Here is a 24,243-nt window from a genome sequence, read left to right as displayed (position 1 = left end):
GGGGTCAGCCTCACCCTGACCCCACAAAAAGGACAGCTCTCTCCCAGGAAAGGCCCTTAAAGGTACTTTTGTAGTTGGGTATAGAGCTGTAGGATTTGCTGTATGCAGCTTTGTGGTGTGTAAGTGCTGGTACCCCCGCACCAGTGCTTGCCAGGCTCTGTCCTTGCAGGCTGGATGTGTGCAGCTGTAGTGCCAAAATGTGTGCTGGACAACCCCGCTCCTGGATGAATTTAAGCCTCCAGTGTTAGGACTTTACCTGCAGTCACCTGTGTAAGTGCTTTCTCTCTGTCTAATTTTTCCTTTCATTTTTTAAACCTCCTTGCTTTTCTTCCTCATCTTCCTCAGTGCTGAAGTTACAACAAAAGACTTGGGATCCTGGATCTAGTTGTGGGTTTTGTGTCATATTTGAGTGATGCCTTTTAGCCTTTTTTGAAGTGATCTTGTGAAAACTTCTTGCAAGATTCCCTTGGAAATTTAAGCCTCAGCTCCAACTGGATTTTGGCTTATGCTGATATACTGGCTTGAAAGTTTGGATGCTCAGTGAGTGACTTGCAAGGTATCTGTGTGCTGCTTTTGCATGTACCCTTTCATCCCTAAACCTTTCCTAGGGACAACATCTGCTCACCCCACTTCAGGAGGGTGCTGGTTCTCCCCTCATGTTTGTCTTCAGCCCTTTCTCCCACCCATGGGCCTGCGTGTGTTCCTACAAGAGGTAACACTAGGCTTTGGGCACTCACCCTCATGTATAACTTAATACAAATGAAATAGGGTGGTTTTTCTCAAACCTGGAAGAGTATATAATTGTGCAGAGCTGTGGGCATTAGCTGTGGGGAGTTTCGTGTGAAATGTGCTGCTTTTAATACAAAATACTACCTTTTTCTTAAGGATTGTGAATGTAACACAGTGAGGAAAAGCAGAATGTAAAGAGATGGTGGGGAGAGGCAACCAGGAAAGCTCTGGAGTCAATAAGGCTGATGAAAGGCTTTTAAGCCAATATTTTGGCTATAAGAGCAATTTAAATGCCCCCGTAAGGGCTGGTTGGGGTGTCTCTTTCTGCCTGGAGCTTGTGGGGCTGGGGAGCTGCTTCCCCCCCCACGCCCCGGGAGCGGCTCATCCAGCAGCAGAGGGTGCTCATGCTCCGCCGTCCAAATCCTGCTTCTCCCTCAGCCATCTTAGGGAAAAGCGGATTCCTTCCCTGCAGTCTCCATTTTATGTTTCTGACGCAGAAAATATAAAGGTTGGCAAAGGGGGAGGATGGGGGGGGGGGGAGCGGGATGTGCCGAGGCGAAGCTTGGCAGCGCTTTCCCGGCACCAGGGTGGGATGCGGGGCTTGGAGGGGGGAAGGCAGCGAGCCCCGACCTGTGCCGGGGGGATGCAGAGTGAGGGGGTCTTGGGGGGAGATGCCAGAATTGGGGCGGGGGGGGTCTGCGGAGTGAGCTGGTGTTTGGGATGAAATACTGCTTGGAGTCCCCGGGGCTGGACGGTGCCCTCCATCCATCCCTTCCTCCCTCCATCCCTCCACAGGATGCTCCATATTCCTATTTTTGAACCCACATCTCCATAGGAGGCTGAGCAGACCCCACAAACCGCCTGGAAGCGGGATGGAGCTACGGTTTCACTGCAGAGCTGCTATTGTCCGGGCTCCCCAGATGAGAGGGACTTTCCTGTTTTCATTGTTCCAGACGCTGGGATCTATTCTTGCTCTATTTTTCCTTCCTGCCTGTGCACGTTGGGAGGAGTGGGATGTTGCCCCAGGTTCGTGACCAACAGCTCCTGGCAGCAGCACCTTTCCCAGCTGTGTGGAGAGCCCCAGGAGAGCTGCCAGCATGTGATATTGAGTAACTATTGTCAGCATCTCTATTTGTAGTAACCATTTTTATGTTGTTTGTCACTGCATCCTTCGTGTTGTGCAGTGGAGCACTGGGGGGCGAGCAGGCATTTCCCAATCCAGGATATGAAGCAAGCTGGCAACTCACTGGAGGCTTCTCCAACAGTGAATTTCACTGAACAAAGCAAACAAGGATGCTGCCTGCTCGGAGATGGGCTGTGGTCTGCTCCCGGTCACTGGTTCTTTACAGGCTCTTGCTCTTGTGTAATGAGCACAACACATCTCTCCCTTCCATGAGAGGTGTTTGGTAGGAGACAGTTCTGTGAACCTCTGTACTGGGTTTGTTTTAGTTTTATTCAGACTAAGGAGTGCAGTTTAAGGGTTTTCTTTCGTGGCATCTGTTGTTGCAGTACCTGAGAAGCAAATTGCTAGGTCCTCACCCTCATAGTATGTGCACAGACTTAGTAGCTGCCATAAAGCATCCAACTAACTTCAAAACAGCTGAAGCTGAAGGCTCTAAAACCTGCCTGAGGTGCAGATTAAATACCTCACAGTTTGGTCCAAGTCCATCAGCAAACTTAGACAAAATTCCCTGGAAAAGCTGACTTGTTTCGAGTCTGTTTAGATGAGTCTGCACAAGCAGCTCGTCCATCAGTGACAGGGAGATGGGGGATATCCCTGCTTAGTCACTCCTTGTTACAGAAATCTGTTCCTTCCACGCTTGTGCTTATGGAGGCTCAGTTTATTCCCAATTTCTTACATCTCCTTTTGTTATTTTTCTTAGAAATGTGATTTTTGCAGCTTTTTGCTTTGCTTTCACCCAACTGCTCCATACTTTGGGGTTTTTTTCCTTACCACAGCCATGCTCAAAGATGCTTCTCAGAGATAATAAATGTCATAAGACTGCTGCGGTTTCTGGGGAGACTTAAATTAGTATCTTTTCCTTTAAATACCCTGAGCTAAAGCTCCCTTTGTTTGTGATCTTGTGCCTATACAAAAATAGGTCAGTGATTCTGTGCCGGCAGCGGCTCCGGGCGCCGGCGCGGCTGCAGGAGGAGGCACAGAGCCGCGGCACAGCCATAGGTTAGCTCAAGGGAGGGATGCTCGTCCTCCCCTGCCTTGTTACTGGGCAGCATTCCGCTTCAGGGACCGCTGAGCTGAGGGGGGGTGATGCTGGGGTGCTACAGGCTCCTGGAGCCCCCTTGCCCATGGTATTGAAGGGTGAGCACCCAGCAGATCTGCTTAGGATTGGGTTTCTGTGCTGCTTCTCGCCCTCCCCATGGTTGGGATACAGCAGGAAGGTGTGCCTCGGCTTTACTAACCCCGCTGGGATGGGTAGAGACCTCCCTGCTTGTTCCACTCATTGTGAAGCAAGGAGTTTTAAGTATCCAAGCAGTGGGATGCCTCAGTCATGGTCAGTAGCGTGGAGCTGGCAGAGGCAGTTGAAGTCGCAGAACAGGGTACAAACCATTTTCATTCTCCTCTGTGCAAGTCCCAGGAGTGTTGGTGGGACTGTCCATGCTCCCAGAGAAGGGGTTGTCTGTGACAACCTGACTCCTGTGTGATGCAGAGGAAGGGGTTGTTAACAAGGGGCAGGAAAGCTTTGGTGCTGTGCTGATGTTGGGCACCTTTTAGCCACTTTTCCAGCACCAAACCTAGAAACACGTCTCCTGAAACACTTCCCTCATGCCTCTCCACAAATCCTTTAGTGTTCAGTGCCTTGCACTGAGCTTTGATGTGCAAGTGGATATTGTGGACATTGTCAGGCCTGAAGTCTCTGCACTGATTTAAGGCAATAGATATCTTCAGTGAAGTTATCTTGCTCTTTGTGGCAGAGTAACCTGTGTCTGTATCTGTGGACACAGGGAAAGCAACACTGATCTTTCCCTACCCCTTTGTAAAGGCATTCGTTGCATGGAGCAGCCAGAGCTTTGGTAGTTATTAGGAGGGCAGTTCTGGTCAGCCTCTGCATGAAGAAAAGCCGTGTGCTTACCCAAGGGATGACTCCTTCAACAGCTCATGGCTTACCTGGGTTTGCTGTACTCAGAAAAGAAAGACCAGGAGGGCGAGAGAAGAAAGAACCTCCAAAGAAAAAAGGGGAAGGAGCTGCACTTGTTGGGTTTGGACAATTCTCTGCCAGTGGGACCAAGTCAGAAACCTCTTCTCTTTGGTGCTCATCAGGGGGTGGTTCTAAAGCTTGACCCATGCTTTTTCTGTGCTCTGGCAGATGCTTCCTGAGGTTTCTCCAGTTGCCTTATGAAGAGATCAAGACTGTGGTCCTGGAGCTGGAGGAGACTGGGCTGAGCACTAATCCGGTGCAGGTGAGTTTCTGCATCTACCCTTTGTGTAAGGATGGGAAAGGTTTATGGTCAGGGACCTGTTTGTACTCTGCATCTCTTGAACTTCGCCCTGGTGCAGGTCCAGGCAGCTCTGTCCCACTGTGCACTTCTCTTGCAGAACTTGCTCAAGCTTCCACAGCTGGTAAAGCTCAGGAAAACGCAGCTTTGGCAGAGTGTGAGCAGTTGGAGCTTCTGGTAAGTGACTTTTCCTCCAGTCACACAAACAGAGGTTACATCAACATGTTTCCCCAACAGAAAAATTGCATTTTTCATTGTTTTGTTCCTTGTGTGATGCCCCACTCCCCCCCTCGCCTTGTGCTCCCTGCAGTATCTTTGCAGTTCCCCTGTGTAGTGTTGCACAAAAGATGAGGAGGCAGGCTTAACACTGAGGCTTAGAATCTGGTGCTAGTGGAAAACATCAGCTTCAGCAGCAAAAGTTCCGTTTTGGGGGTGTGGAGGGGGAAGAAGTGGGAGAAAAGAGAGAAAAGGGAAAGCAGAAGCTCTCTCAGTGGCCACATGGGGTGAGAAACAGCAAGAGTCTCCCTGAATAAGCACTTTCTCCAGTGCAGCAAGGAAAGAGTCCCTCAAATACTTTTCCTACTGCAGCTCTCTGGACATTTCAGCTCTTGCTCAGTGTCCCCATTGCCAATCCTTAGGCTGAGAGTGTTGATTGGAGCTGGCTTTGATCAGGTGCAGATGTTGCAATGTTAATTGCCCTTTAAGCTTAATGCTGCCCATCCTTGGGTGATGCTTAGTGGTGCTTTAAATGCTCTTTGTCTCCTGCTGTTTTCTGCCGAGGGCCTCGGTACTAGGTTACAGCTCCCAGCACAAAGGGCTGGAAAAGGCGGATCCGCATTAACATCAATAGTAATTAACTATTCCCGTCTAATTGCTTCCCACTGCCACACACAGCACAACAGACTTGGGCTGTGGGGCTGATTTAGGGGAGATAAGGTTAAGGCACTGTGTGGGTTCAGGGTTAGTCTTAGGTCTGGTTCTCTAAGTCCTTATCTGCTCTCAAGGAAAATAACACTGGAAAGTTTCCTCTGCGTGGTCTGTCACCTACACGCCCTGCTTACAGTAGGGACTTTATTTCTTAATCTCCTTTTCTTCCTCATCCTGCTGTCTGGTAATGTTTTTTAGCATCCTTATAGCCAACCAGTGATGAACTCAAATTCTGTGCTTATTTTGTCCAAAAAAGGGCTACCAATGTCTTGAACCTGCTTGGACAGCAGTAATTCTCTGTGGGCTGCTTGATCAGTACCAGCTTTATTACCTGAGTTTCCAAATTGACTCTTCCTGTTGAGGAGGCAGCTTTATCATCTCACTTTGTGGGGAGAATCTAGATGAGTAAATTTTGGATGAGATTTATATGTCCTTATATGTGTTCCAGAAAAATCTATGCTCCTTGTCATTGTTCTCTATGTACAAGATTTCATAATGCATATGGTTGCTGGGCTTCACACCCCCACCCTGCTTTTTATAAAGGCAGGGGAAAAAAGGAAGAGTTAAGAGCTCCCTATTTAATTTCGCAAAACATCTTGAGATGGTATCAGTTGTCCTGTTTTTAAGACACAGAACTCTGGATTGTGCACACAGGAGAAATGTGATGTTTGACAGGCAAAAGCATCTGGTGAAACTCCAAAAGAATAGGTCATTTTCTCCTGCCACGTTGAATTCCAAAAACACACAAACTTGGCCGTGTGATGCCAATAGGAAACGCCCAATACAAATTCATTTTGTTCCTTTTCTTCAGTGTTAGAAGCCTTCAAAATGCTGGAGCTAAAAATCTGCCTTTAGCAGAACCATTAACTTTTCACAGTCCATTCAGCCTTGCTGTGGGGTAACGGGCAAGAGCGTGAGGTGGGGAATGGGAAGAGCAGGACCCCATGTCTGATGGATCCTGCACCAAGGAGGATGGGGTCTCCAGGAGTTAAGACCATGGCCACAAATGAGAGCACTGACGCTTGTCAGAAACAGGGGAGTGGAAAATTAATGTGACCTCCTTCCTAATGCTGGTTACCTTTATAAAGTTTGTGACATACAGGAAGGATAAACCACCTCAAAAATGCCTTTTCCTGTCATTTTTTCACTTTTATTGATCAGAGTACTGTTTTTACAGTTAAAATTCATTCAGAGCTTAGAAGGAGCCTCCCTGGGAAGAATTCTGCCATCGTTCAACCCTTGCTTATGCTCTTTCTGGAAGCATCTCCTCTTGTGCCCTGCCTAGAGTCTGCAACCTGAATTCCACCTCCTTCCTCTTACTCAACTCCTGCTTAACCTTATAAGCCCATTCCTGGCCATGGTAACATGCACTCAGTCTGAGGGCTTCTAAAGAGGATAGATTGAGATGAGCTCTCAGGCAGAAGTTCTTCCCTGTGAGGGTGCTGAGGCGCTGGCACAGGGTGCCCAGAGAAGCTGTGGCTGCCCCATCCCTGGCAGTGTTCAAGGCCAGGCTGGACACAGGGGCTTGGAGCAACCTGCTCTAGTGGAAGGTGTCCCTGCCCGTGGCAGGGCGTTGAAACTGGATGAGCTTTAAGGTCCCTTCCAACACAAACCAGTCTGATTCTCCTTCCCAAGAGCTTGCCTGAGGATGAGATCTGAATGTGCTCTGGTGACAGAACCCACCTGTTCAGAAAATAGCTCTGGTTGCCATAACAAGTTGGGAAGCAGCACAAGCAACGAGCAATCATTTTTCAGTGACTGCTTCTATTCAGTCATGTCCAAAAAGCAGAAGGTCCTGCCTAGTGGGCAGCTTCAGAGACGTGCCTGTGCTGCTGCAGGACGCTGTGGCATGGACATGCTCGGTGACAGCCCCTTGAGACTCAGTCAGTCGATGCTCATCTTGGGAAGCATCTTTTTATCTCTGTTTAAGCGCATCTTTCTGCCTTATCCTCCTCCTGATTTCTGTGCTTGTTGCTGTTTTGGACTCTGGCTCAGGTCAGCAGGAAATAAGTGCTTGATGGGTCTGAAGCCTGTGGGACTGCAGGCATCACTTCAGTGCTTTCTGCAGTCCATCTTCCAAGCAGGAGCTGTTGATGGCAAAGACAACTACTGCTGCCTGCCAACTCTAGTGCCTGCACACATCCTGCACCTACTCACCTATCTGCTGCCTCTGGCAGTAAGACTGAATTTATCACGGTTTTGCTTGGCAGAGTGTGCCTGGGCATCGTACAGTGTCTGGGCTCCATCTCTGCAGCTCAAAGCCTGACCTAACATGTGGGTCTCTGGGGGGTGGTAGCTCTGGGACAGCCTGGGGACTCTGGAGCAGAACCAGAGCAATCGGCTCTCTGCAAGGTGAGTGCTTTAATGTGGGTGGCTTAAGGAACTGGTTGGCATTCTCTGAGTTTATTTCCCAGCCACCTGCATGTGCGTGGCTAAGAAGGTACACCCAAAGGATTTCCAGCACCCGGGAATACCTCCTGGCTGGGCTTCCAATGCCTCCCATATGGTCCTGTCTTCCTGACCAGTTTTTCCCATGACCAGCTCCAAAACAAAAATCCTGGGATCAGAGGTGATCCCAGTGGAGGTGAGATGTTTGCTGTGGCTGGGGAACATGGGTTTGGATCTTGGCTGCTCTGAGCAAGGATGGTTTTGGCTCCTTGCTGTGTCATTGGCTGCAAAGCCTGAGGCTGCATCCCAAAGATGCCTTATTTGTGGTGTTATAGAGGAAGCCTTTTTCCTATCAGAGCTGTGGCTGTGCTGTCCTGTGCAGGGTGCCGAAGGAAAGAAACATTGATGAAACAGGCGGATGTGATGCCTGGAAGGAAGGATACTCATTGTTTTGTCCTGTGATAAAAGGCTGGTGGTGCTGAGTCAGTGTCCAGGGAGGAAGGAAAGCAGGAGGCAGGAGCAGGATGCGGACTGCAGATGTATCCGTTCCTTGGGTAGAGGATGACAGCTCCCTGCTGCCCCCCCCGGTGCTCTGGTCTTCTCTTACCTGGTCTGGTATTTACATTCAGCTAACAAGCCTCCTTCTAACATACTGTCAAATCGCCAGTATAACTGTCTCATCCCTTGTCCCAGGCTCCTGAGCCAATGCCGCTGTGCTGCACTAGAGCTGGGCAGGTCACTTCACTGTGTCTCTGCACCTTACTCTGGGGCTGTCAGTCTTTAAGCAGCTTTTAACAACAGGTCCAGAGGGGCTTTGGACAAGGGCCTGTAGGGACAGGACAAGGGGAATGGCTTTAACCTGCCAGAGGGGAGATTGAGATGAGCTCTTAGGCAGAAGCTCTTCCCTGTGAGGGTGCTGAGGCACTGGCACAGGGTGCCCAGAGAAGCTGTGGCTGCCCCATCCCTGGCAGTGTTCAAGGCCAGGTTGGACACAGGGGCTTGGAGCAACCTGCTCTAGTGGAAGGTGTCCCTGCCCGTGGCAGGGGGTTGGAACAGGATGAGCTTTAATGTCCTTTCCAACACAAACCAGTCTGGGATTCTATGATCTGCCTGTGAAATGCACATGAGGGTATGTGTGAGCAAGGTTTGCCCTTGCTATGAGCACACACACCACCCGGGAGCAGGAAAGACCGTATTTCCTGGTTGGTCTGCTGCTGGGGTAGCACTGGGGTATTGCCTGAACAGTTAATTTTCGGTGTGTGTGGGTGATTCAATGGATCTAAAAGGGGGATGAGCCACATTCCTGGCAGTGAGACCAAGGGGATTTTCAGGGGGACATCTGGCGCCCCAAGGACAGTTGCAGGGTAGAAACTGCTCCTGCTGGAAGCAAATATTTTAGGAATGCCCTTCTCTATTTTTCTTCCTTTTTTGTGTGTGTCTGCTGAGAACATGTAGGAAAGCTTCAACGTGACCAAAGGACAGATCTTGAATGTGCAGTGTGATCTCCTGAACTTCCCAGCTGACACAGATGAGAGTGATGAATCTGGGGGGAAAAAATTACAACATCCTTTTGTTTTTAGAAAGAAAAGTGTTTCCAAGTGGATATAAGCTGTGGAAAAGGGATTCACGGGCCTCAGCAAAGCTTGGAGGCTGAGTAGAAGGGTTCATCATATGGAAAAGGCATTTCTGTCATGGTGTGGACCACGGAGGGTTCCTCGACAGCTGGGGGGGATCTTGCAGTGCTGCAGGGATGCTGTTTGCCATCAGCAGAGCATCTCTGTCATCCTGAGCCTCCTTGACAGCTTTGGACAAAGGAATTGTTGCTCTGTTCAGTTGTTGCTTAAAAGTGAGTTACCTGACTGCATTCTGGGGAGACCTTAGAGCAGCTTCCAATACCTAATGAGGCTACAAGAAACCTGGAAAGGGGCTTTGGACAAAGGCCTGTAGGGACAGGGCAAGGGGGAATGGCTTTAACCTGACAGAGGGGAGACTGAGATGAGCTCTGAGGCAGTTCTTCCATGTGAGGGTGGTGTCCTGTCCCTACCTGCCCTTGTCAAAACCCTCTCTCCAGCTTTCTTGTCAGCCCTATATAAAATGCAGCCGTTTACATGGCACACCAAAATCCTGTATGGCCTTTCAGTGCTTCGTCCTGTGCTTTTCTCCTCCATTGTTTTCTCAGGAAGCCGGGTGAGCATTATCACCAGAGCCCTTCTCCCCGCTCCCAGCCTGTTCTGCAGCAGTCTGGCATTAGCTCCTCTGTTCCAACCACACACGTTTCAGATTTCTTTGCAAATGTGTTTTAAAAGGGGGGATGGGGAGGCCATAAACAGGCTTAGGAGCTTTCCCAGCGCTGTAGCCTGAACCTGGGAGTACCTCAACCGGCAGGGCAGCCTCTGTGGGATAATCTTGCAGTGACTGTGCAGTCTCAGGTTCCTCTTTCCTCACCCTGCCTGTGCCCTCACCTCTGGGTGAGGGAATCCTACAGCAGGTACTCCTGCACCAAAGCTGTACTGCTTCCTGGGAGCAGGGCGGACCTGACATCCGTCCCTCCTATCACTACCCGATGAAGAGCAAAACCATATTCTGACGTTACTGTGTTCCACTTTCCTTCCTAGCTCCATACATGCTCAGGGATGTAGATCTAACCTTGTTGTTTTGTAATAAACTAGCAATTTCCTTCTCCTTTTTGCAGCATTACCCATTACATTAGGATGTGAATGTGTGGCTACTACAGGCACAGACCTGAAAGGCCACACAAGTGGCAAGTGACCTGTCTCAGCAGTTGTGGTTAGTCCGAATTCAACCTTCTGCTTGGCTCAGGAGGTTAACGCGACTCTGTGACTGTCCCCACAGCGTGGGCTTTCTCCCTTAGTCTGCTCCCTGTTACCAGATGCATTCTTTGCTTCCAACATATGGACTCAATTACTGTCCCTCTCCCTTGATTTCCTGCCTCTTTGTGTTTCCTGAAACGCATCCCCTCCTCCTGGCAGCTTGAACTCCCGCAGCGAGATGCTTTGCAAGCTCTCGCGTTCCTCCCTCCCTCCCTCCTGCCGCTTTGCTGCCTCTGACAAGGTGGTCCTGATCCAGTGCACGCACAGATAAGGCTGCAGACCCACACTGTCCCTAGAGCTCAGCCCGGGAAGCCCAAGGGTTCGGCTTGCCACAGCAGAACTAGCCAGCCCACTAAATGCATGTTCCATGTCTAGCAGTCTCTGTCCCTGCTCCTCTAGAGAGGTGCCCACCCTGCCTCAGCATTGTTCCTAGATCACCCTGTTGTTTTCAGCCATCCTCTTTCTTTGCAAGACTTGGGCTTATTCCCCCTCATTCCCTTCTGAGGCTGTGGGCTTTCTGAGCCTCTGTGCTTTGAAAGGAGCATCAAACTGCTCTGGGTTCCTCCTGGGTGCTGTTTGGCTTCTTTCCTGGACATCATCTCCTGCAGAAAAGCCTGAGGAGGATGGGAGAGGGAGCCCTGTCTTCTCCATTAGTGGTTCTCTCAAACCCTGCCTGCTGTTCTGGGGGACCCCAGGTGCTGCTGTATTGGGGTACTGGAAATCTAAAGAAATCTGAGCTTATTCAAGGGACAGGAGGGTGGAAATGGTTAAATCACACAAACGAACAAGTTAATGATTTCCATCCCCTTGCTGGCATGTTTCAGTTTGTGGAAGGGGGTCTGGCCAGCAGCTGTGCCAGCAATTGTAGCTCTAAAAGAGTATTTTCTTTGTGTCAGCTTTCATCCATGGCCCCTTTGGATTCCCTTGGCTCCTGCAGATGCCAGAGTTTCCAGGGCTGCTGCTGCGAGTCCCTGTGACTGTTTTCCCGGTGATGGAGTTAGATGATGGGGGGGACGAAGAAGGCACTGATTGCTCCCTGCTTGCTTCCTGCCCCATCCTTCCGCAAGCAGAGGAAAGGCGCTCTTCCCAGGATACAAGTGACTTGGCAGCTCTTGCAAACAGAAGGAAAAGCTGCACCTCTGAACCCGGGAGTGCAGGGGAGCAACCTGGGGTACAGCTCAAGGGAAGCCCCAGCAGATAAATGTCTGTGGCTGAGCAGTCCTGCAGCCAGCTTCAGATGCAGGAACCTTATCGTATAAGGAGGCTTATGTATTGCTATGTATATATATGGCTTATATATTATGATATATTGTATAATAAGCTGTATTGTAATAAGCCTGGACACTGTGTGTCCATGTTCTGTCACCTAACATCACTGAGCCCCAGCAGCAGGCACAGGGAATGGGTTGTGCCTGTGCTGTTGTTTGAGCTTCCCTTTGAGCAATGGTGCCCTTTTCCCCCTCCCCGGACCACTTTCCCTACAAGGAGTAGTAACTCCTTAGGATCTTTTGAGTGCCAGAGCCCTGTTTGCCCAGTACCCAGAGACGCCTTTGTGTGATACCAGACTAAACTTAGCACTGCTTTTCTCACCCACAGCAGGAATGCGTCGGCTGAGCTCTGCCATCAGCAGCATCACCTTAAATCACCTCCCTAACTTCCTACTCACCTTCTTCTGATGCATTTTCTTATTGCAGGAAGTGGTGAAAGCATGGAGAAGGAGAAGCCCAAACTTCTCCAATCAGGTAAAGTAGAAAGGGTGCTTAGAAGTCCTTGAGTATGCTAAAGCTGGGGCGGGGGGAGTGTAGCTGAAGCCCAGAGGCTCGGCAGGGACCCCAATTATCCCTGTTTCACAGCATCCTCCCTCAGCCTTCCAGTCCCATTGTCTAGCTTGGGCTGAGCTCAGTCTGAAGTCCCCGTTGGGTAATTGAGCTGTTTCACCCATATGGACCCTTCACAGCCACCCAGACCCTCTACTTGGCCTTGGCACAAGCGGGTGGGTAAGTGTAAGGAACTAGAAAGCCCTAATAGATGCCAGTGCTTACTGCTGTCACTCAAACCTGCCCTCAAGGCATTGAGAGCCCCCACAGGTGAATGTGGACTGGTTTGTTGCGAGAGGAGCATCTCTGCCAGCCAAAGTCACAGTGAGGGGTCTTGTGTCACCCCTAGGAGCCCCCAAGGTTCCAGTGACTTGTGGGGTGTATACCTGCCCCCTCTGTCCTTACAGCCTCCCTTCACTAGCCCAAAAGCCAGGTCTGATAGCCACGTTTCATGCCCCAGACTTCCCCCCCCCCCGCATGCTGGTGCTGCCCTGCTCCCCTCCGCCGTGTTTCTGGGGTGCTGGGTGCTGCTGGCATGGGCAATGGGGGGGTGGCAGGCAGCACAGGCAGCCTCTCACAGATGTTTAATGGGATTTTACAGCTCTGGGTCTCATCGGGAGCTGTTGTCACGGAAACAGAGATCTGCAGAGCCCCGTGCGCTCGGCGTTAACCGCCTCGGTGCCGTGCTGATGGCAAGGGCAGGATGTGCTGCAAGGCTGGTGGTAAGTGATGTGGATCTGGAGCTCACAGCCTCCGGCTGGCTTTGCAGAGGCAGCTGCTTTATTTATGTCTGGTGGTTTAATGGCTTTTTAAACCTGCTCCTGTGATGCTGGAGCACAAGGCTGGGTGCATCTTCTGCCTCCATGTCCTAGCCCTCTTGTTCTCAAGCTTAGTTCTCCCTGCTAATAAGAGGGAGCCACAGGCAAGGACGGGTGCAGGGAAATGTCCTACCAGTGCCTGCTCTCAGCACATCTCATAGGCTGCAGCTTGGGGACCTCCTCTGGGTGTGTGGCTGGACAGGAGAGGGCACCAGAGCTGCGCTGCCACCGGGGTGGTGGCAGGGCATGGGCCACCCCTGCTCATGGCTCCCCGAGGGGTGACACCCCTGTCGCTAGGGCAGGCCGGCAGCTGAGGCCAGGCTAATCGCCTTAGTGGCCTGAGCACCATCACGAGAGTGACAGGGAGATTAGAGGGCAGGGTGGCATTAGCAACCCGGGATGCTCATTGGAGAGGCACAAGGAGACAACTGAGCCAAGCAGAGAGGGAGAAGACCCCAGGGAGACATCAGCGGAGCAGCTGGAAAGGCCTCCTCCATCGGCAGCAAATAACCCAACAGCTGGGATCTCTGAGGAAATGAAAGGTTTTAGACAACATACCCAAGGATCCCAGAGGAGCTGTCCCTGCTCCCTCCTCCCCAGCAGGAAGGTGTTGCCAGGCAGTCTGGGTCCTAATCCATTCCCTCCCATCCGGGGGGGGAATGTGTGTGGATGCTTTCCCAGCCTCCACAGACCCATGGGGCATGAAAACATTCCCTCGAAGCATATGCCCCATCCCTGGCAGTGTTCAAGGCCAGGTTGGACACAGGGGCTTGGAGCAACCTGCTCTAGTGGAAGGTGTCCCTGCCCGTGGCAGGGGGTTGGAACTGGATGAGCTTTGATGTCCCTTCCAACACAAACCATTCTGTGAGTCTGTATACAGAGTCAAAAGCTACCGGGCTTTACTCCATACCTGAGAGACATGGTAGACAGGATGTTGAATATATACTGTCTCTTTCCCTGATACAAGAGACAAAAGATGCTATTTTCCATAGCAGAGTAGGGGGTGAGTGAGGCTGTTGCTCACAAAGGCACCAAGAAGGAGGCCAGACGCTGGGCTCTGTTCCCTCTTCCTGCCACATCAGTGTCACAGGGTCCTGTGTTTTCTTTGCCAGTGGCTAATGGGGCCGGAGTGATGGATGTTTTACAGGAGCTTTGTGGTCCAGCAGCCTGTCCCACCAGAGCAGGGCAGCATGGCAGGGTAGGTGCTGCTCCCCTGCTCTGTGCTTCTTCCCACAGGGAGCTCCAGGGCTGGGAAGGGAAGGAAAAAAAATGGTGCCTACTTTTACTACTTCATGTTTGTTCCTTCCTTGCAGCTGTCAAGGAAACCATGGCATGGTTCACATACCCAGCTGGTATTGCTGCAGTCGCTGACGTTACATCCTTTTAATCTACATCCAAAATAGCTTCTCCACCCTTCCATTCCTGGTGGCTTACACAGCATCTTTCACTGCACACTCCCGCCTGCCGTTGTCTGTTCTCCTGCCCAGTGATGCAGACCAGGACAGCAGACTTTATCTTAAAATCATACACTGTTTGGGTTAGAAGGGACCTTTAAAGGTCACCTAGTCCAACCCCCCTGCAGTGAGCAGGGACATCAACTAGCTCAGGGTGCTCAGAGCCCTCTCCAACCTGACTTTGAATATTTGCAGGGATGAGGCATTTATCACCTCTTTGGGCAACCTGTGCCAGTGTCTCACCATCCTCAGCATAGAAGATCTCTTTCTTCTATCTGTTCTGAACCTACCCTCTTTCAATTTAAAACCACGACCCCTTGTCCTATCACAACAGGCCCCACTAAAAAGTTTTATTTTGGGCTGAGAAAGCAGAATTGTACCTTTTACGTGCATGAATGTGGTTAAGACAGGACCAGAGAGACTTGCAGAGATGGAAAGAGTTGAGGTGGTAGTGAGATATACGGAGATACTCCCCCCACACACCCCCACTGCCAGCAGTACAGGGAAAGAGAGAGAAGGGGCTTGTGCTGTGTTAGGGGCAGAAAGAAGAAAGATCAAGAAGGTTTGGAAAAGGAGGCAGCTTGGAAGTGGGTTCACAAATGACACAGTGAAGAGATGTTAAAGCATCTTATGTGCTGCTGAAAATGGCTGCTCTATAGGAGGTTCTGGGTAGGGGGGATATGATGTGCTCAGGGTGAAAAACAGATCAAAACAGTACCCAAACTGGGAGTGGGGACGTGTGGTGTTAGATCAGTGCCACAGAAGTGGCTGCAAGCCGGTGACCAGACCAGAAGAGTGGGGTAAGAAGATCTCTCAGCCAAGCTTTTGGAAAGAGAAAACCAGAGCAGAGATGTAGAAAAGACAAAGCTACAACATTTCTGTCTCAAATATACAGAGGAGGGTCAGGAGAAGCACGGAGACAAATCTCCAGCTCAGTTTCAGCAGCCTACAGTAGCAGTGGGATGTTTGCTCATCTTTTACATGCAGAAAAGGGCAGGGATGTAAAGTAACGGGGCTGATCTTCCTCTCGGCCTCAGCAAGGTCCAAGGCTAATGCATGGTTAGTGTAGCCTTGCTGCCCCCCCAGACCCTGGCCACCTTGGTGTCTGTATGGCAGATGTGTCTTGGTGCTGTGCAGGGTACTTGTGGTCCTCCATCAGTGATGGCTGTGGGCGGCAGCAGCCCAAATCCTGTAGGTACCTGTGACATGGCACAACATGCGCTCCCATACACAGCCTCGGCTGTCAGTGACAGCATGCCCTGTGTCCCACTGACATCTCCCCGACTTGGTTTCACCCCTCTGGCCCTTTCCCAGAGGAGCACTGTGTGCTCTGAGGGCAGGAAGCTCTCTTGCTGTAATCAAAACCCCGGGCAGGAGGGAGCACTCACTGCCTTTGCAGCTGGTTCAGACTCAGCTTCCTTGGAGGGGGAGGATTTCCCTTCCCACACCTGCAAAAACAGGGGCCCTGACTCACTGCCTACAGGAGGAAATGGCCAAGAGGGTTCCGGAGGTAGGAGCTGGGAGGGGGGGTACCAGCCACTTGAGCCTGAACTCTCCCTGTCACCGTGGGATTCCCTTCGCCTGCCCCCTGGATCTTCCCCTTCTTTGCTCTTTTCAGGAAGTGATTTCAGTTCAGTGCAGTACCCATGTGGTCCTCTCGTGGTTTAACCCTATAGGCAGCTAAACACCACCAGCCACTAAACAGCTGAACATCTTCCTGCTGATGCGAAGTGGTGAATGAATTCCTCATTGTTTTGCTGTTGCTTTCCCTATTAAACCACTTTTATCTCAACCCTTACCCTTCTGATTCTGACCCCATCCTGCTGCGGGGTAGGGAGCAAGTAGCTGTGTGGGGCTGAGCTGCCCACCGGGGTTAACCCACACCAGGTCTGAGAGCATGTGTTTGCAGAGGATCCTGCTGGAGCTGGTGCTTCTCTCAGTCCTCCTCCCCATGACTTTCCTGTCTGATGCTTTGCAGTCCACAGGAGCTCTCCCAGTGGAATGTATTGTTCTTCTCCATCACCAGTTGTCAGGACATTTCTCCATCTCCTGTCACGGCTGCCAAGGAAGACAGGAGCTCAGCATGTGAGCCTTGTCAGCTCTGATCTGACTCCTGTCCTGCCCAGCAGCTGGCTCTATTCAGACACGAGCAGCTCCATCCCTAGACTGGAAAGGAATGGGGAAAGCCACCGGGCTTCTGCTTAATAGCTTAAAGGACCCGTTGTGGGGGAGCGAGGTCAGTGAAAGGGGATGCCGCAGCCAGCTCATCGAGGAAGGCGTGAGGAGCACGGCAGGGCACGGACACAATAGCTCCGTGTCTTCCTCTGGTCTGGCTCAGCACTTGTCCTACCCTTGAGCTTCAGCCAGATGATTCAGAATTTGTTTGTGGTTGAAATGACTCAACTGGTGTCCTTTGCTGCTGCCCCGATGTCACGCGTGTGCCATCTGCTTCCCACCGCGCAGCAAAGTGAAGGCAGAAAATCAATCACAAATCCGTCGCTGCTGGCCTGGGCATCCAAAGGGAAGAGAGGAAGGGTTGAGCTGGGCTGGTTTCAAGGGGATTCTTCTTTCTCAGAGACGATGAAGCCATGGCGCACAGAGCAGACGTGTTACCAGGCAGTTACCTGGCCTGTGGGAGAGATGATGATGGTCATCACTCCAAACAGGGCCAGGGGAGCAGAGCAGGTTGCAGTCTTTGCTGGTGGATGCAATCATACCAGGGCCAAAATCTGTGTCTTGTGTGTAGGAGGCAGCAATTTCCAAGTATTCCTGAAATGTTTTGCCAGTCATCTGTAAAGCCACTGCAATCTCAAATCAGATCTGCTGGGGATGACCAAAAATAGCATATTTGGGCATGGGTTTCCAGCCCAGTGATCCTTTGGCCAAGCCATAAATACTCTTTGCCCAAAACACTATTCATGTTCAGTAGCTCCAGTGTTTTCCTGTTGTCCTGCTGCTGCTGGCATGAGAAGCTACTTGATAAAGCCCACCTGGATTTCCAGAGGGGTCTCTTGCAGTCTCCTAAAGCAGTTAAGCTCTCACAGGATGAGAGGGGAGGTTCCTATCCAACTGCTAACCCCTCATTTAACCGGCTAAAAGGCAGGAAACAAAACACATCAGGAAGACTGTGAATAGTAGGAATATTTCTGGCACTATTTCAGTAGCAAAAAAACAAAAGCCTAATTGTGAAGAGCTGCAGAGGGGCCTCACCTGGATGCTTTGGAGGCTTAGAGCATCTTGAAGGGGTTGTCTTGCCCTGTGTGCCTTTCCTTTATAACTCCATGGAGATGCTCCAAGCTGACTGTTGCCAGTGGGAGTGAAACAGGGGGGGTGTGGGGGTCTGCGACACTGTCAGCCAAGCGCTCTGTAGTAGTTAAAACCCAAAAGCTCCTTTTGAGACCTAGAAATCTCTGGGCAAGAGGAAGGAAAGGCAACAGCAGCAGCAGCCTTTTTTGTTTTATATGCATTGTGCTGCCTGCATTTCTGGTTCCCCTGCCTGAAGGGGGACACCATAAGCTAGATAAAGAGCAGAGGGAGGCAGCAAGGGTAACTGGGTCTGCTTAATTCATAAAAAGAACACGAGGGAGGCATATGAAATCATAACCTGGAGATGTCGGTGTCTCTCCCACAGGACCGAAGCTGGGAGGGGCAGGTTTAAATGCCAAGCTGTAGTTTCACAACCCTCCTCCTCACAGGATGTTGCAGATGCTTACAGACTGCCCGGGTTAAATAAAGCAACCGAATAAAGCATTTATGGAAGAAAACGGTGGGAGGATGTGAGAAAATTCACCGGTTCAGAAAGATGAGAGAGTGTCAGTGCGGGCGTGAGGGAGAATCTGGGACCTGCGAGGAGCGGAGGTGGAGGGCGGGAGCCGTCTGCTGGGTTCCTGCCGGGTCTTGGGAAGGGGGTTATCCTGGGTGCTGTGGGAGGGTGAGGAACGAGGAGCTGCTGCTGCGGGCTGGGGTTCAGGAGAGGGTTTGGGGGCCGTGAGAGAGCCTGGGATCAGGGCAAGGCCCTGCGGGGAGAAGGGGCTGCAGCATCAGAGGAGGGTTTGCAGAGGGAGGAGGACAAGCAGTGCATTGAGTAGAGGCTCCTGCTTTCTTTCAGCTCTGTTTAGCTGTGCTACAGTCCAGCTGGCAGCTGAGGGGGACATGTCTCACCCTCCTCCTTTCTGCTGTAGCCCTGAGGGAATCAGTGTACAAAGCCTGGCATCTCTGAATGCTCCCTGTGTTGTCTGCCCAAACCAAATGCTTCATCCCCGAGGGGCTGACCCAGCAGCAGCACCCACAGAGGGTCCACTCAGCAGGGTCTAGCGCCGAAAAACACCCACCCTGCACAGGGGACACCCTGGCAGCAGACCTGGAAGGGAGATGGTTGATGTCTGTGTTTGGAGGCAGTTGGTCCCTCCTCAGCCAGGCTCTGCGCGTGATCTGCGTGCGTCAGCCCTGCTGTGCACAGGGCAGAAGGGCTGCCCTCCTGTCTCCTCTGCTCCCTCCACGTTTCTGCTGCTTTTCTAGTCTGGGGGGTGGAGGGCAGACCCATAAGTGATGTCTCCTGCCCCATGGGGGGGCTGCAGGTGGGAGCAGGGCAGGGAAAGAGCAGCCACGGCAAGGAGAGGTGTAAGGGGTAGTTTCCGGGGTGCTCCAGAGATGGATGCTGAGTTTGTGATGGTTATCTAGCAGACTCTTCAAAAGACTTTTAAATCCTGTATAGCAGCCTATAGCTCATCTCCTTTGAACATTTTCATGTGCCTTCCTTTGGTATTTCAGGAGCTATGGTGAGAGCATGAAAGGCTTTCAGCCCTGAAAGAGTTAACTTCTCATGCCTGCAGCATCTGGGCACTAATTCAGCTGCTGCTTTATATTCCTGAGCGGGTCCCCTCCCTTCTGCCATCCCCTCCCAATCATAAAAACTACATCTTTCCATGCGCTGAAGGCAGGAGGCTGTGCTGTGGTGGTGCTCAGCCCCATGTCCCCTTCCACAGCGTGCCCCAGTGCCGGTCAGCGCTTGGTGGCTGCTCTGATTCGGGGCTGTTGGCTCGAGCTTGGCGTCATGAGCTGGATGAGCTCAGCTTTAAGCTGTAAAGGCTTCTTAAGGGTAGGCACTGTCTAGGCCTTGTTATTGGGACACCAACACTTGGCTGTGTTTAGAAGGCAATGCTGGGCTTAAATGGATAAGGCCAAAGTGTGGGGCATGGGGGGATTCAGGGCTGTAATCCTCGCAGGCAGCATCCTCTGTTACACCATCACTGTCCTCTCCCATGGGGTGCACAGGGGCCTCCAAAGGAGGTGGTGTCTGAGGTGTAGAGCCCCATTTGGGTCATGGTGTTGCCCACCAGGGAGCTATGCCTGCTCCTGGGTTTGGGATGAAGACAGGCAGAGGCCTCAACACTTAATGTAGTGCATTGGGCAGCCCTGGACCATGTTCCCATGGTGGGAATTTCTCAATTCCCCAGTGTCTTGAGGTCCTCCAGCCCAGTTGGCTGCTGCCCCTGAGGAAGATGTACCAGAGCTGGCCTGGAGGTTCTACTACAGCTTCTCCCCCTTGTGTTTAACAACACCTTGTTTTTAACACCACCTTGTTTTCAGAACCAAGCAAGACCAGCAAAGCCAGCAAGGTGACAAGAGATAGTGACATCCTTGAGGACACAGCGGAGATCATCAGCTGCTTGAGCTACACATTGTTCCTGGGCAAAAAACTGCTGGACCATCAAAAGTTTTCAGTAAGTAAAATAAGCTTTCACTCTGGGATCTGTGCATGGCTGTGCAGGGTAATTTATTTTCCTTCTTGCTTTTGGAGCTGCTTGACCCAGTTTTTTGTCATTGTAGCTCTCCTGTCCAATCTTTGGTCTGCTCCTGTAGACAACTGAAGGGTCAAAGGCTTCAGCCCAGGGGAGGAACCTCATTTGCAGTTCTCATGCTGAAGCAGTCTGAACAGAAAGGCAGGGACAGAAAGGGAAGCCACAGCCCTCCCTATACATAGCTTGGTGCTGGGGTGCCAGAGCAGGGTGCTGCTTGGCAGTTCTTGTCTTGCAGGGTGCTGGCTCTTGGTGCAATAGATTACAGTGAGAACAGCTCTGCTCCAGCTTGCAGCTTCCAGACGTTGAGTTTTCTGTCCTAATTTATTTGTAACACTGAAGTAATGGAGGGATCCATAACAGTCCAGCATCATCTACAGCCAGCGCACGGCTTGGCTGCTGCCACATCCCTGCAGGAGGAGGCAGGCTGATCCCAGGCCAGGGAGCTGGGGTACCACGAGGGTGGAGAAGGAAATAGGGTGGCTGGGAATGCTCTCAGGGAGAAGGGAGGATGGCACCCTCCCGTCTGGGAGAGCCTCCCAGGGCGGGGTGAGGCAGCACAAGCACTGCAGCAGGATCTGGGAGCCTTTAGCATGACTGCGATCACCCACTACCAGCTCTTTGCTGCAGGAGCCTGTGCCCACCCGAGCGCTACTGGGAGCACTGGTCCCTCCTGGGGTCACCCTGAACCTTTGCAGCTGTTTTAATGCCCTTTTGTGTTCACTAATAATACAATTCTCTTTTTTGGTAGTGTTTCTGGTGTTCCTGGAGCTTGTCCATCACATCACAGGCTGGAAGTTCAGCATTCCCTTGCGGCACGTGGCACAACCGCCAGTCCCCTCATGGCGGTGGCTGCATTCAGCAAGGCTCTTTGTGCTTCCAGTGCACTTCATGTCTGTTATCTCGCTCCAATCCCAGGTGCTTGGCTCATGCAAACCCACTGGTGCATGAACCAGAGAGAATAACAGCGAGCGAGCGGATGCAGAGCGGCCCTTGGGAAGAGGTAGGAGTGTGCCTTTTGTACAAGAGATTTGTGCTTGAAAGAGAAAATGCTGATTGTAGAGGGGAGAAGAGTTGCTTGGGTTCAGCCTCGAGCAGCTGGTTGGGCAGGGTGGTGCTGGACATGGTCCAGGGACTCCCCACACTCAAACCAGGGTGAACCAGGAGCACACTAGAAGCAAAGCTTGACCCCTTCTCCTGCCTGGGAAGGGATGAGGGAGTCAGAAAGAGCAGGTGGGACAGTTAAATCAGAGAATGACAGAATGGTTAGGGTTGGAGTTCTAGTTCCAACCCCCTGCCCCAGGCAGGGACACCTTCCACTAGAGCAGGTTGCTCCAAGCCCCTGTGTCCAACCTGGCCTTGAACACTGCCAGGGATGGGGCAGACACAGCTTCTCTGGGCACCTTGTGCCAGCGCCTCAGCACCCTCACAGGGAAGAGCTTCTGCCTAAGAGCTCATCTCAATCTCCCCTCTGGCAGGTTAAAGCCATTCCCCTTGTCCTGTCCCTACAGAGCCCCTGTCAAAGCCCCTCTGCATTCTTGGTGCTGGGGCATCAGAGGGCTCCTTGCAGGGGCAAGAGCTGTGCCACCCTCGTGCCAGGGGGGTGGTGGGCTCTGCCAGGCTGGTGAGTCCAGGCAGGAGTCGCCTTTGTGCAACCAAATGCCCATGGCTGCATTTAGCAGTCCCAAAAAGCTGCAAAATGAAAGAGAAATTGGGGTACGTGAGCTGCACCCTGGCCAGCCTGGAGCCCTGCCCGAGAGCTTTTATTCTCTTGTAACAGTTCCTTTGATATAAAGCCTTTTTTCATGGCTTTGCAGCTGTGGGCAAGTGATGGGCCAGTAGCACTGCGTTATCGTAACAGTTTGTGTGTACAAATGATGGAGAAATAAACATTATTTTTAGCACAAAAAATGTGATCTTGCCTCTGTGTCATACCTTTGCTGGTGCAGAGATGAACCTGGAGCCTTGAGGCACTGAACTGAAGGGAGCTCATCCAGGCTGGGGTGTGCAGCTGAGGAGCTGGAGCAGCATGACGGCTGCCTGTGGTAGGCTGGGGGCTGGAAGTCCTGTTCCCTGCACAGAAATCCACCTGGGCAAAGCTGGTCTGGTTCCTGAGAGCTCAGTTGTGGAATGGGCTCTGGGGGATGGAAGCGTCCCCCCTGCCCAAATGGCACCGGGGCTGAAAGCCAGGCAGGTGGGAAGCTGGTGAGGGCAGGAGCCACCCTCACTGTCCAAATACTTGCCATGATGGATATTTCTCAGGGATAAAAGAGTGGGCAGAGCCCTGGTCACAGTGGTGAAGCCCTTCTTGTCCCTAGAGGTGCACGTACCCGTGTGGCAGCTGTGTGACAGCAGTGTCCCTCCTGGTGACCCCTCAGAGGGGTCCTCCTGCCCTGGCTCTCGTGTCAGCAGCACCAGCCTGGCCACCGGCTGAGTTTTGAGGTCAACCCTGCCAGCAATGGGCCAGGCTGCAGCTCCTGCTGCTCTGCTGGGAGGAAGGATGCCTTCTTCCAGATGGCCACTTTGGAGGGACAAATGCTTTGCCATGTGCTGGTGGCCCTGGCTTGGTGGCACAGGAGGAGTTTGTCCTTGCAACTGGTTCTGTGCATGGGGCTGGAGCCAAGGGCGAAAGGCTGTGTCTGACAACCCAGCCTGGGCTCTGTTCCCCATCCTGGGGCTGAGTCTATGTTACAGGAGCTGTTTTGCTGCTGAAGTCCTGCTGGTATCTCATGGTAGGTACCCCAAGGGGGGTCTGAATCCCCGCTGCGGCCAGCCCCATCCCCTCCCGCCCTGGCCAGCACTGCCTTTACCCCCCTGCCTGCACCGGGGAGCAGCCCCTGCTCCTTTCCCTGCCACCATGGGTTTAGAAAGGTTGTGGTGGGACATCACCAAGGGGATTGTATGTATTCCCAGGGGCTGCTTCAGACCCTCCTGCTGCAGCGAGCTGCCACCAGCACCTCCTCATCCTCTGTCCTCCTCCACTCCTTCCCCATCACCCCACAGGCACAGTCTTGGGGGGACATGGCCATCAGCCAGGGCTGTCTTTTAAAGTGTCTCTGCCTTTTCTCCAGCCCCCTTTCCTCTTCGAGGTGTTCCTATTGCTGCCACGGGTGTGGGATGGCGCTAGCCAGCCAGCTCTGGCTCCACAGGGGTTTTGGGACAGGCATGGACACACAGGGGACTGCAGGGATGATTTAAAAATGAGGGCAGGGACCTGATTGTTGCCCTAGTTTGTGTCAAACCTCAGTTTGGGATTTTATAGCAGCCTTTTGATGACCTCTTCAATGACAAGTTGCTAACTGGGACGGCCTCAGAGATGCCAGGATGGGCTGATGCTGGATTAGGGGGTGAGAACAACCCAAAGCTCTGCAGGAGCCAGCAGAGACCTCGTGAGCTTCAGCAGGGAGAAGTGCTGCATCGCCCTGGGGTGCTGCAGCAGTGGGGGAGGATGTCTGGTTTCTAACAGCACGAGGCACCCAGCAGCATCTTGTAGAGCAGCGGTCTCCAAACGGTTTTTATTACATCCCCCCCAATATATTTATGGATGTATAAATTACCTACACATACTAATGGGTAAGTTGTAAAGCACAAACTAAACCAGAAATTAAAACAGGAGGGGGTAGAGAGGAAAAAAACACTAGTTTAAATGGGGTTTTTTTATATTTATTAATGATACTAAAAGGTATTTTCTTCCTGCACCTCAATGGACCATCTTGTGCACCCCACTTTGGGGACCAATGGGGACAAGTGAGCCAGACCAACTCTCCCCATCTGGCATCCACAGGCCCCTTCCCCATGTCCCCCCTTCCCTCCCCTCCGGATGCTGCCCCACACAAAGCAGCTTTGTCTGCCTCTTCCTCTTCCTCTCCTCTTGTCTGGCTGCTCTCCCTCCCTGGCGCCTGTCCTGTCTCCCTGTGCAGCACAAGGACCCTCTTCCTCTCTACATCTCTAGGGAGGGGGTGCAAGCCCCCTTTTTGCCCTATTGAAGCTCATGGGGACCCCTGGCTGTGCCCTGGTCTGGAGGT

At 52.0% G+C, this 24,243-nt stretch overlaps 1 long non-coding RNA gene across 6 annotated transcripts; it reads left to right on the top strand.

Annotated features, from left to right (window-relative positions):
- Nucleotides 1-223: 223 nt before the first annotated feature.
- LOC115615671 lies at nucleotides 224-22,129 on the top strand. Of its 6 annotated transcripts, none has more exons than XR_003994123.1 (7): nucleotides 224-270; nucleotides 4,056-4,149; nucleotides 4,286-4,362; nucleotides 12,026-12,073; nucleotides 12,750-12,870; nucleotides 20,010-20,143; nucleotides 20,970-22,129. It is a non-coding gene; the product is annotated as an uncharacterized LOC115615671 (long non-coding RNA). The 6 variants fall into 6 exon arrangements; XR_003994120.2 differs by lacking the exon at nucleotides 224-270 and adding an exon at nucleotides 1,165-1,237; XR_003994121.1 differs by lacking the exon at nucleotides 224-270 and adding an exon at nucleotides 1,265-1,755.
- The last annotated feature ends 2,114 nt before the right edge of the window (nucleotides 22,130-24,243 follow it).

The sequence above is a fragment of the Strigops habroptila genome, chromosome 12 (assembly GCF_004027225.2).
Source record: "Strigops habroptila isolate Jane chromosome 12, bStrHab1.2.pri, whole genome shotgun sequence".
Lineage (NCBI taxonomy): Eukaryota > Metazoa > Chordata > Aves > Psittaciformes > Psittacidae > Strigops > Strigops habroptila.
Note: the sequence above shows the minus strand (reverse complement) of the source record. Positions and strands in the feature narration are given on the sequence as shown.